At 35.6% G+C, this 13,044-nt stretch overlaps 1 protein-coding gene across 50 annotated transcripts in view; it reads left to right on the top strand.

Moving 5' to 3' along the window:
* Positions 1-13,044, top strand: part of RIMS2 (regulating synaptic membrane exocytosis 2) — a 436,647-nt gene that overhangs the window by 313,648 nt on the left and 109,955 nt on the right. The window lies entirely within an intron of this gene.

The raw sequence follows: 13,044 nt of genomic DNA, 5'->3' as shown, positions 1-13,044 counted from the left end.
TTTTAATTTAGTATTTACAATGTTTATGGTGCTTATTTCCATTTTGGAAGCAAAACTTCATGACAAGAAACTGTTTTCTCAGATCATCACACTGGTATATTCATTTCTCCGTCGTCTTATGTGTTGTGAAATGCTAATATGAAATACAGTTAGATGTGCCAGGAAATAATCACATCTAATCACCTGATATTTACTGTCATTGCTATACACGCTTTCATGTTTTACCACTTACCCTGCTCTCTGCTTAGCATATTAGACTGTGAGCTCTCTGGGGCAGTTATTGTGAAGTACTGTATATTTGTACTGTGTTTGATTAGAGAGAGTAGCAGTCTTATTTACAACATAGGTTTTGTAGTGAGAAATACAATAAATACAATGAAATAATTACTTTTTATAGGATTGCTATAATTAATTTCTCTGGTAAGTACTGATGGGACTTGAGAAACTCTGTTTGTCTTTACTCAAAGACTGAGTAATATTTTTCCATACCTCTGTCTAAAGTGTTTTTTTTTTTGGAAAATATGGGCAATGGAAAATTTTGAAATCCACAGTTAGCAGAGTTTCAAAATGCAATGAGTGTCACGAGAGACTCAAGCCACAGTACCTAGACACATTACATATTTTATTTTATGTATATAAAGGTGTTGTTAAAAACAGAGTCCATAGTTATCCAGCTTTCACACAGTATTCTAAGTAATTTCTTGTCGTGAATTAAGAAATCATATTCCAATTACAATGTAATTTTATTCTGAGGCCTTTTCTATCCATGTTTGGGATTTTACATTTTCTTTTAAGGTAACTAATCTTCTATAAAAAGAATAACCCTCTACAGGAACAGAACATTACCTAACTTTTAGCAACAAGAGACATAATTACAATTAATAATAGTTTTTGACTGTTGGAGAATTGCATTTTACAAAAGGTTATTTCAAGCAACTGAAGTGCAAGAAAAAAAAACAAACGCTGAAATTTGGTAGACTCAAAAACGCTGACTTGTAAAGTTATTGTTGTTATTATTTAACAAATAAATCAGTGAGTAAATCTGAAAATCTTACAGACATTTAAGTAGACCAGTATGTGTTAGTATATGATCAGTTAATAATCGGAAGAGTTATCTTAGTAAGGAAGGTTGTGCTAGAGAATGTCATTGTCTCAGAGAAGTAGTCCTTTCTGTTCTTAGAGAAGCATATAATTAATGTAAATGAGGGAGAAGATTTTTATATTGCATGGAAACATGCTGGGAAGGTTAATCTTTCTGTATTTCAAAATGAAGGATGTTATTGTTGACAAAATTAAGTTAAAATTATACTGATGAAAGGAGTTAATTAAATATATGTTTTAGACAAACAATTGTTAGAAGCCATTTGATTTTTGTAAAAGAACAAGAAATGCCTTTGTAGCTCCTGCATTATCCTCACTGAATTTGTATAAATTTGCATAATCTGTTATATTGCTGTGATTGCATAACATTTCTTAAAATATAGTGGAAGTGCTGGGACTCAGGTAGAAGTGAAGAAGCTATTTGTAATTCAGAAGTTCTTGTTCCAGTGCAGTATTCCATATGAGAACCTTGCTTTCAGCCATGTGACTTGAACAGGAAGGGAAGGAAGCTGCAGGAAGAAAACTCTGGGTACTTGTTTTACAGATTAGGATCAGAATTTAATGAAATTGGTTTTGAGATTTAGTTCAGTGAACTGCACATGGTTGCAGATCTTTGCTCCAGGACATTTGAATTTTCCCAATATGCCTTATTTCAAAACTCCAGAAGAGCTATAGAAGTTTATTTTAAAAAATCTATCCAGGTAGCTATGAATGTCCATTCCTAATAGTAGAATGTTAACATCCATGCCTTCTTCTCACTTCCCTTCATTAGCAGAACATGCAGATATGATCAGCTATATTCCATTTACAGTCTTTTGTCATCATAAAATAGTGGCTAATTCCTTAATCAGTGCAGCTGCCACACATTCAAGTGTCAGATCAAGCTGTTCAGAGTCACTGTATGTCTCTGAAACACAAATCAGAGAGCTGGAGCACCTCACCAATGAAGAAAGGCTGAAGGAGCTGGGTTTCTTCCATTTGGAGAAGAGAAGGCTCTGAGGAGAGTAGAGGAACAATATTATTAAATTGAACCCCATTTTAGCATTGAAATGGTTATATACTTCTTAAATGTTCTGTACTACTTATATGATAGACAGTAAGTAAATACTGTAATATTTATAACCTCTAAGTGTTATCAAGATTTTTTTCTCTCATTTGTGGCCATATATTTCTACTTCCTTATAGAAGAATGAACTGCTTGCTGCTAATTGAAATAGGTCAACATAAAGTGATCTTAAAAGTATTCAGTATTAGCCCTTTTGATTTGCTGTTAATTACAAGCCAAAGAGAATGTATTTCTTCCCTGAAGGAGATTTTTCCTTTTCATTCTTAAGAATAAATATAACCATTGCTTTCTTTATCTCTGTTAAAAAAAGCCCACAACATCATTCACTCAGACAAAAGACTAGAAAATTATGTCAAGCCACGCAACGATGATAAAACTTGAAAGTATAAAATTGAAGTGCTAAGAAATTTAGCGAACAGTAGAGCTCAGACAGAATTTGCTGTTCTATTTATGCTCTGTGGTTCAGACTATAATTACATGATCTCATAATAATCTGGTGTCTTGGGTAAGTTATTTCAGAGACCATTAAAGCTGGCATTAAATACTTATTAGCAGCCTCCCCTAATTTCAGATATGGGTGGCCTTATTCCAGAATAAAATTACCTACAAATGGAATTAACAGCAGTAGATGATTAACTTTAATCAGAGATAGCTGACAGCCATAACTCCTACATTTTCATGTTTTTGAAAAGAAAATAGCTGTACTGACAATTGTTCTGTTGTATGGAATGTGAGTTGCTCAGATAGAGTGATAGTTAAGAAAACAGATCTACTGTTTACTATTTTCTCTCAATCAGAGCATTGTTTCCTGTGACCTGAGACATAGTTTAGCAAAATGAGAAGGAATTTTACTTTGTGTTTTTCAGCAATCTATCATAGCTTGACGGAATGTGGAAAAATTACAGCGAACCTGTATTCACGCTGGTCTTAGTTCTATTGTGTTCCGCCAGCTGTGTTTTCACAGCCTTTTAAAAATACATGGCATACTGGTAGTTTGCTTTGTACGACATGATTGATCATATATATATTAAGTAGGACAGGAACCTGGACTAACTTCAGGAAGGTTAAGAACTTCATGACTGAGTCAAACTGCAGAATAAAAAATGCAGAAGTATCTTTGCGCTCACTGCCTTTTTGTGCATGTCTTTCTGTGGTACTGGCTGTGCAATGCTAATTCTTGCACAGGGTAACTCTTGCACTATGTGTACCTGACAGCAAGTGGCTGCTTTGGATGAAGCTGCCTCAAGTAGTTGATTTCTGCTGGGAATTTGCAAAAAATATACCTTTGCGTTTTACTTGTGGATGCTTAGTTCACTTTCTGGGGAAGTGGCAGATTTCAGCCCCCGACTGCTGTGAAGACTATTAAAACATTTTATTTGCATTACTACAATTTCCAGTGAAAAAATTGAGGAAATGCTACCCATAACACAAGGCTGATGATTACTTGAAAGGTTCGTAAGAGCCATAAGTAATGGTTCATACTTTGCTCTTAGAATGCCAGAAGGAGGAATTACACACTTCTGTCTTCATACCACTTGAAGGTATTAACTTCTAGGTTTGAGTCTAGCAAGGGCATAAAAAAAAACAATGAGCAAACAGTCATACACCTGTGCTCATGACAACCATGCCTTATTTATATGCTGGGGTACAAAAGTGCCAAAACCATTTTAGTTCAATTCTCACAGAAAAATAAATTGTGGAAAGTGCTTGGCACAGCATTTATATGTGACATTTTTTTTTTTATAAGAGAAGTTTGACTGTAGACATGCTATGTCTACTCAATATTTTTCAACGTGGACAAAATTTCAATTGGAATTTAAATACCATGCTTTTAACACGAAATTGCAGAACAGATATCTGGGTAGAAATTAGTTTCCATTATGTTGGCATTGATTTAATCTTTCTTAATCTTTCTCCCTATTAGCAATCACCTGCTAAAATGAGCAGTTCTAAAATTGTGATTGCATGCAAGCTAATACTGAAGTAGAATAATTCAATGATTTCTGTAGTTACTTATACAAATAATGAGATAACTGTAAAGAATCTGTAAAAAGAGTACAAAAAAGTCAATAAGAATTATAATTTGAACATTGAAGAGCTATAGTATATTACATCAATCAGAAGGTGCCTAATAACTGGCATTCAAGTGAAAGCAGGATTATGCTGCACAATTTATTCGGCTCAACTTTGTGTTATTTCTGCTGTTAACTGATATTAGGTGAGTTTTGTCATGAAAGCAATTTTTGTTTCTTCATTAATGGGATAAAACAAGTGGACCTGTGTTGCTTGTCCTTAGTCATATATATACCTTCACTGTTGTTTTCAGCTAAAACAGTGTTCTCTAAGATTTAGGTATGCTCTAGGCAATGGTTTTTCTCTACCTGTAAGTACTGATGGAGAAGTGCTTGTCTTTATGAATTCTGTGAAATCCAGGTGCAGAGCCAATTACCTGGAAAATTGAGGTGTTGTTTTTTCCAGCCTGGAAAAATGTTTGAATTGTTTCTCCTGCACATACTGAGCTAGTGAGTATACCCACTTGCTTAGGATTTGTACACAGTTTTAAATATGTTTTTTGAGAATGTGGACTTGGTCCTCTATTGCTAGAGGAACTAAAGCAAAGCCGAGCAGTAGATGCTTGTGAACCAGTGATCTATCAATATATGTCTGCTTTCTCTGCCTTGGTATTTAATGTCTACTTTTCAGTGTTTCAGTAATTTATTAAGTAAATGACTGCATATGACTGTCATTACTTACAGAAGAAACTCACTGAAGTAGTTAGAGATGATACTAAATATAACAAAAGCATTTATTTAATCTGTAATTCACTCAGAAAATAATGTATGCTGCAGACTGAGGGTTTGTATGTTATTGTGGATGTCTTTTGTTTGATGTTCACCTCTTATTTGATCAGCTTGTAACAGAGCATGCATCTTTTTGTCTTGCTTTTTTCCCCCCTTTCATACCTTGCTTATACAAATGCAGCAGGAGATGAAGAAAACAAGCGTATTGGAGTACAGGAATCAGAGGCTGAGGCAGGTCTGTGTGACCACAAGTGCCTATCTGCTTTAGAAACATTTTCCCATGAGCATGTAGGGAACCTTTGCTGGCCAGCTTGTTTTAAAACTAAAAATCCAGAGAAAAATTTTAAGCTCAAGACAAATAAATTAAATATAGCATAGTTTATTTACCAGTTTGTGAATGCTGTAAATAGGTCAGCCTACAAAAATCATTTTACATTTTTACCCTCTGTCTGAAAGTACTCTTCTCTGTCACTACTATCAAGTTACAGCCTTAGCCAGATCTTAGACATTGTACCCTCTACTTTTCATTCATACTTTGGCAGGCAAGGAAGTCCATATTATTGTAGCATAATACTTTTTCTTCCCAAGTTTGTATATGTGGAGTGATGACTCTGAACAAAGAGTGAAAAAGGGCATTACATTGAAATTTTTAGAACAATTTGCATGATGTCCCTCATCCTGCTGGAAGACATTTCAGTCATCAGACAAAGGAAGTTAGCGTGATGAGAGCTGATAGATGAAGATCAAATCAAATATGTGAACGCTGCTTGAACTCAAATACTATGTGATTAAAATATGAGTTTACATTCAAATTCCAGAAAACACACTTCCTGTGATTTCAAAGACAAGCAGAGATTTTTCAACCATTGTAGTTTATGCTCTTAGATATTTTTCTTGATGGAAGAATCATAAAAGCATAAATGTTCAGTTGCAGATCACATCTTGGTCACATCTTGGTTAATAGGTCACATCTTGGTTTACTCTTCAAGTTAGATATCATTTTTTTTTTCAAAAATAATTTGTTTCCCTGCTGATAATTTTCTATGACATTGTGTCAGCTATGATGGATGTGGAAGAGCAGCACAGATTAGCTTTTGCGGTTGTAAATATTTGAGGTAGGTCAATGTTAAATTTAGCTGCCTAAAATTAGGAAGTGTGGTCCGTAGCTCAGAGCTCATGGAGCACAGCCCAGAGAAAGACAAGTGTAGTGCAGTTATTACCACAGTTAAGTGGAGAGAATTTGGTGCTCCTGTAGGAACCCCCAAAGATGTGAATATCTGAGCCAAAAACTCAACTAGTGCTAGCTGGTAGGGAAAGTTAGCAGTTAAGCATAAGTGTGCCTGAAATCCCATCCTGCTGAACACTATAACTGCCTGAATCACAGATTATTTGGAATCCTATGACCAGGATCCTGCTCCCCTTGTTAGTTAATAGAAGAAAATATGAATCACCATTTTCTTCTTAAAATTGGAAATAATTACTGAGATAGGCTCATTACTTGTTCAAAAATCTGAGTGCTGCAATAATTTTAAGAGAGGGCATCTGGTAAGCAGAGAAGTTTTTTAATTGTAGTTTGTACTAAAGCATCCAAAGTGTCCTTTAAGACCCTGGCTTTCCCTTTTTTACGTTGTAGTGCAGTGTACATTCTTCTTGCTTTTGCTGTGATTTTGTCTGTAAGTGTGCGTTGTTCACTCGTATGTGTGTACTGTGCACTCTGTGTTTTGTGATATTCAAACATAGTGCATGGAATTGTGCTAACATAGTTTGCAAAATATTTGTGTGTGCTGTAGTTATATTGCTCATTGTGACCTCTGTTCCAGTTGTTAATCATCACTGTCTGTTTTTAATGTTATAAAGATTGTGAGGAAAAACATCAAACCCCACCTGTTAATGGGAGAAAAGGCAAGTTGTGATGGTGTCATTAGTGAATTGTGGATGTTTTTGTTTACTTTGTTTTTTGCTGCATGTTTGTGTGTTCCATAGTTCTACTAGTTCAAAATCAGTAACTTAATGTATGTTCAGTTTTATTGTGTTGTTTTACTTACACTTGAAGTCATTCTTTTCAGCAGTGGTTTTGAAATCTTTCCTAGACTCAGAAGCCCAGAAATCTGTTTCTGGTGTTAGCTCTGTTGTTGAATACCACCTGGATATGTAATCAATTTGCCTATTTAGAATAAGTGGGATTGTTTTTGCACTTTTCCTCATTTAGGAATTCAGTTTGTCTTACCCTAAAAAACCAAGTATATTTCACGGATATCTACAAAACAGTCTGCGTATCACCAGGGCTGTATTCTGTTACCTTCCTTAGCTGTGTATTTTACAAGTTTGGCACAAGTTTATTAATATGAGCAGTACCATTTTTATTAGCATATCCTACTAGAGAAAGTTTTCCACTGTTAGCAATCAACTCTATTGTCTAATTTTTTTTGTATTATATATTCTATTTCATGTGCTGTAGAAATAAGCTTAATGCAAAGCACTGAAATGTTGATATAGAGATATAATTTTTTATTTAAAAATAGACAAGGTTAGTTGTAATGAACAACACAGCTGCTTACTTGAAATTTTGACCAAGTTCATGCTTCTAAATTGCTGTGATAGATTTGAAGAAGTGTTAGAATTTATCCAAGAACTTCTAAAGCAGTACATTTAGACTTAATCTCATCAATAGTGAAATATCACCTAGATAGTGCCTTGGCTTTATTAAAATTTGTACAATTACTCTTACATTTTCATCTCTACCAGGAGTCCCTGTGAGTCATAGCTCCAGCAGCACCATTTTGTGCTATACCTTGTTTTCTCTACGCTGGAATATCGTAGCAAGGGGAATATAGCTCTTGGGGAAAGCTGGGCTTCAGTTTTGCCGGTGCTTATTTACTATGTTGGGAGATACATTATTTTTAATGTGTTGCTTGTTTTTCTCCTCCTCGCACACAGTGTAGACTGACTGTATGGGATGCCTTTGCAGAAGGGCTCAGCCCGTAAAGCATTGACTGGGGGCACATCTCTAACTCTATAGCTGTGCCAAAATAGTTCTGAATGAAATTGAAAGCTGGAAGTCAGCTGCTGTGAACATACTTCATTTTACCTACTAGACTGCTCTTTTTTGTGTGTGTGTGTGTTATACTTCTGACATCCAAATTCTAACCCTGGGAAAGCTGGAGGCTTTTGCCATTGACTTGGCTAGTTTCACAAAATAGTAACCAGTGATGAAGTCAAGCTAAAGGTGTTTCCATTCTTAGTTTATTTTCTACTCCTTCATCAAAACCTGAAAGACATACTTTGCACAGTAAATTAAATCATACTAACCTGTATTAGTTTAATATGTATTTTTTTTAATTTCCCTAATGAGTTAATTTTGTTATACAACTTCCTTTGCAAGAGCTCTTTTAGTCCAAAAAAGTGGTTAGTGTCTAATATTTTATTTTGAATATTTATTACAAAAAACATGATCTTTTCAGTTTTACCTCAGTATTTTAGTATTTTTCATGTGTTTTGTATGACACCTTTTGATCATTTGTGTGTGTATTTCTGGTATTTCTTTCTTTTACTGCTTTAATTTCAGATACATAAAAGATGCTATAGTTCCTGAAGCAGAATTTGAAACCTTTGGGGTTATTAATTCCCTCATTCTAAAGAATATTTTACATAGTTATACAATAGCTTTGTTGATATCATGGGAATCAAGAATGCTTCCAGATTTTATCTTCCAGATTAGAAGTGTCTGGAGTCTACTTGTATATTACATGTATGCTGAGACAAGACCAAGCCACCATGTTGTCTCCTTTCCATGCACTGTGCTTTCCATATATGTGGGGGCCCCACTGTTAGGGCACTGCAGTCCGTATGCCTGGAGGACTAGCACAGGAATTTCAAAGGATAGAAGTCCAGAGTGGCACACAGTTTAGGCACAGTCTAAGAATTTAGGTGATTGAAATGCAAACCAGGCAGAATAAAGGACCCCAGTCAAAGAAGTGATCCCAAGTGAACTTGCAGTACACATGTATACATATGTTTTTTTTTTATGTAAAACAGGCGTGTGGCCATTATGCCAGAGGGACTACCATCATGCTGGCTGATCTCAGCATCTTCTTCTATCTAACATCATTTGAGATTCCTACACTTTGCCTGATTGACTAAACAAACAGCCATGAGTCTCATGGACTCTCTATTTCCCTGGCCTGTGGAATTTAGACTTCACTAAGAGACCATTGCAGTTTCTGAATTTTGCATGAAGAATGATACTAAATGTGTATAATGTGTGCTGTGAGTATATCTGACATATCTTTATGCATTATGAGAATGTGTTATGAGAACTTAGGGAGATTAATGCTAGATTTTAATTAAATTCTAGTTTGCACAAAGTAAGGTTTAAGTATTGTATTGAGCTATTGAGATTACTCTAGTTGTAGGAAAGCACATATCTGCGTTCATCGCTCTGGGAAAAAGTGGAATGAAAAAACCCACAGGAACACAAAACCGAAGTGATGCACCCATAAGATTCTAGAAGCTCAGCCAGAGCCAGGAGTGGGGCACCAGGAATGACACGAGACAGACCATCCCTCGACCTGTCCAATAGCTTACATGTAAGAAAAGCAGGACAGGGCTCAGGACCATTCCCAGAACCCACTGAGAAAACCTAATGTGTCCCTGATGATGAAGCAGGACCAAAACTAGCAGGTGTGGCTGGGACCATATGCAAGAGCTTCAGTTTGAAAAAGTCCTAGAGTAAAAGAGGGGAGACTGAGGCATCTTCCAGCTTTTTGGTGAAGGGCTCTGCAGCTCAGGCTTCTCAGGCAGCTCTCCCTTATCACAGGAAGGCAACTGAATTTCTCAGCTCCTCAAGTGCACTCTGTTCCCTGCCAAGAAACATGAGCATCATAATAGGCCAGAAAGCGTAAGAAATAGCACTCAAATCAAAGGCTTATCTATTCAATTGGGTGGTGTAACTTGTTGGTAATAACAAACCTTATTAGAAAAAAATCCCCCTTAAGTTTATGATTGGTCGAGTATACTATAGGTACACGTTTGTAACAGAGACGTGATGATGTTTTAATTCAAGATATCGAGTAATGCTTTGTATGAATCATTGTTTTATTTCAGAATTTGCATTAAGAATTTCCATTCATGAATTCGAATTTAATATTACATGTTTTAGAGTGTATAAGCATGGAATACATGGGCAGAATAGCCTGAAAAATAAACCAAATCCCTAGACCATGTTAAACCTTGCATCCTGCACTCTGCCAGATGTATTTGTAGGCTGTTCACATATCTCTGTGTGCATGGAGCACTCACTGACACTCCAGGGAATGGGAGTGCAAACTTGAACAAAGCCTATAGAAGGGAAGTGCAGAGCAGGAGCTTGTATTTTGCTCTGCTTTTATTTTGGTCGTTAATTGTAAATTGCATTATTTAAGTTAATTAATCATTAGACTGGCAATATATTTTGACTTTAATAACAACATGAAGACCATACTTAGTCTGACCAAAAATCCACCTGACCTAGTGCTTGGTCCTCAGCAGGACAGGTCAAAATGCTGGGGGAAAGGAATATGAGCAGAAGAAATAGGTAGCAATGCTTAACAGGGATTCTGGGTTCCCAGTCTCCAAGGTCTTGTGCCTGATGTCTTGCAGAAACATCAGAGGTATCTCTGTGTTATCTCCATCTCTTCCATAAGCTCTTTGCACCCCTTCTCCTGCCAAGGCATACCCCTGCAGTACTTACCCAAACAGGTCAGTCAGGAGAGCTCTATTGGGAGATATTCAGAATAAGCTTATTTTTAACAGGCCAGCAGACCAGCTCTATTGTATTCATTTCCAACGTGTTTCAGGCGTATAACCAGAAGAGGGAGCAAAACTGCCATATTTTAAAAACATCTAAGAAAATAAGAAACAAACAAATCGTTCTCTACCCCAAACAATCCTAGAAGAAAGCCTTGATAGTGGCTTAAATATAATATTTTTGATTTATTGTAGTTAAATAGACCCTATTAAATATTAGTATATTTAATGTACCATTAATGACTGTACTTTTTTCTTCTGGTATATTTAGATTTCTGTGATGTTTCTTCATGTTTGACGATCTATGTTAGCTTTTAATGTATTAACATGATATTTTGAGTTTTAGCCAGGGGTGGTCTGTGACTGTACTAGATAGAGTTCTAACAAGTTTTCTTTGTGATTTTACTTGACTGCATCTACAAGTTTTCTTCCAAATAAGCAACAGAAGATGATTATATTATTCCCCATATAGTGGGACCCGTTAGTAAGATAGTTAAAAATAAATGATGAGCCTGCTACTGGATGACTGGAATTGTTAATTGATTTTCAAATACAAATAATTAATGTATTCTTCAAGTCATTTATATCATTTATATAAAGTCATTTCATATCGAGAAAATATTTATGGAATAAAGGAAGCAGCTACAGTGCACTGCAACTTTTGTGACACTAGTAAGGATAATATGAAATATCCTTACATAGCAATATTTTTTATGAAGCCCACTTTTTTTTTTTTTCTTCAGAATATGCAGTTCAATAAGGAACATGAGAGGGAAACAATAAATAATTAAGTTGTGTAAGACTTTTTAATGCAATGCTGCATTAGTTAAACCCACACTGTGATGCTTAAATAGCCATTCATGAACAACAGATTATTTTGAAATGCTGTTAACATACCTCAGCGTTGATATCTCAGCATTCATTTGCTGTTTTGGCTCTGTTTGCGTGGAGAAAATCTTAGATGAGCTGTTGTGATGTCAGTGTTGTCAGAAGGTAAGCAATTGTGTTCTCTGGCAAGGTGTAGAATGCAGGTACAATATTACCTGCAGATGTTCAAAACATTGTTTGATGTTCAAAACATGTCAGAAAAAGACTGTGAATTATGCTGTTTGTCTTTGGAAACTGCACTGTTGTCTAACTCTTGCTACAGCAAGGTTGTGGAAACTTGAGCCCTGAGACATCTGAATGTTTCCCTGATGCAGGAGCAGCAGGAGGCTGCCTTTACTGCTGACTGTGTCACATGAAGCTGGCTTTGATGCCATTAACAGCATGCTAGCAGTGTAAGGTGGGATTGGATTCCTCCCAGCTGAGATGCAGTACAGCTGGGACAGTTCTTCTGTCATGACATGAAGCCACTTGCTTTCCCTCGGTGGAGATTTGTCACAGATGAGAGCATTTTTCTCTTGGTGGACTCTTGAGAGGGATGGCTCCTTTTATTGTTTTAGGGACTTTATTTTGTGAACTAAAACATATAATATGAATTTGCCTTTCCTGTAAGGAAAATACAGTTACACTGTAATTTAAATATAAGTCTAATTAATTCTTCTTACATTCTTAATGCATGAGTTAAAGGTCACAAGTACGCACGTCAAGATGTAGTTTTTCAACTTTTGACATTTATCCCATGGGTTCACTAGGTTTTTGCTATACTTCTTTATTTAATAAGTACTGGCCAATCCACTTCTGACTGATTTTTACAGTAGTTATCACCATACATTATTGAGAATATAATTCTTTTTTGAGCATTCATTTTATAACGTACAAAATAGAAAGTCCTGAGAATTTTTCATTTGCGGAAGAAGATACTAAATTATGTCCTTATGAAAAAGTGAAGACTATATGATAATTAAAAATCTATAAGTAGAAAAATACAGATAAAAGGGGGTTCACAGAAATAGTTGAGACTGCAGAGAGTAAAAGCTGAGCCAATTTAATAAAAAAGGACAAATTACAAATATAATGTGAGAAAATCTAGAAGAAAGGGTAATAGATTAAAGGGCTATTACTGTCTGTAGTACAGAGAAAAGAAGGGAGGAGCTAGTATTTGCCTAAGAAAATCCTCTGTCATTAGCATCTTGAAATTTTGCTGCATCATCTTGTAGTTCTGCAGTTTGCAGCATCATTCTAGCTCAGCTGTAACACTGCTAGTGCTTTCCTAATCAGAAAAGATGGATATTAGCAACAATTCTTATTATATGCTACTTTCTTACTTCTAACATAGAATTTTAACATAGAATATTTAATGTAAAACATAAAACTTTAATATAGAATGTCGGTGTAATGTAAGAAATG

This window comes from Lagopus muta, chromosome 3 (genome assembly GCF_023343835.1).
Source record: "Lagopus muta isolate bLagMut1 chromosome 3, bLagMut1 primary, whole genome shotgun sequence".
Taxonomy (NCBI): domain Eukaryota; kingdom Metazoa; phylum Chordata; class Aves; order Galliformes; family Phasianidae; genus Lagopus; species Lagopus muta.
This window is presented reverse-complemented; position numbering and strand designations above follow the sequence as displayed.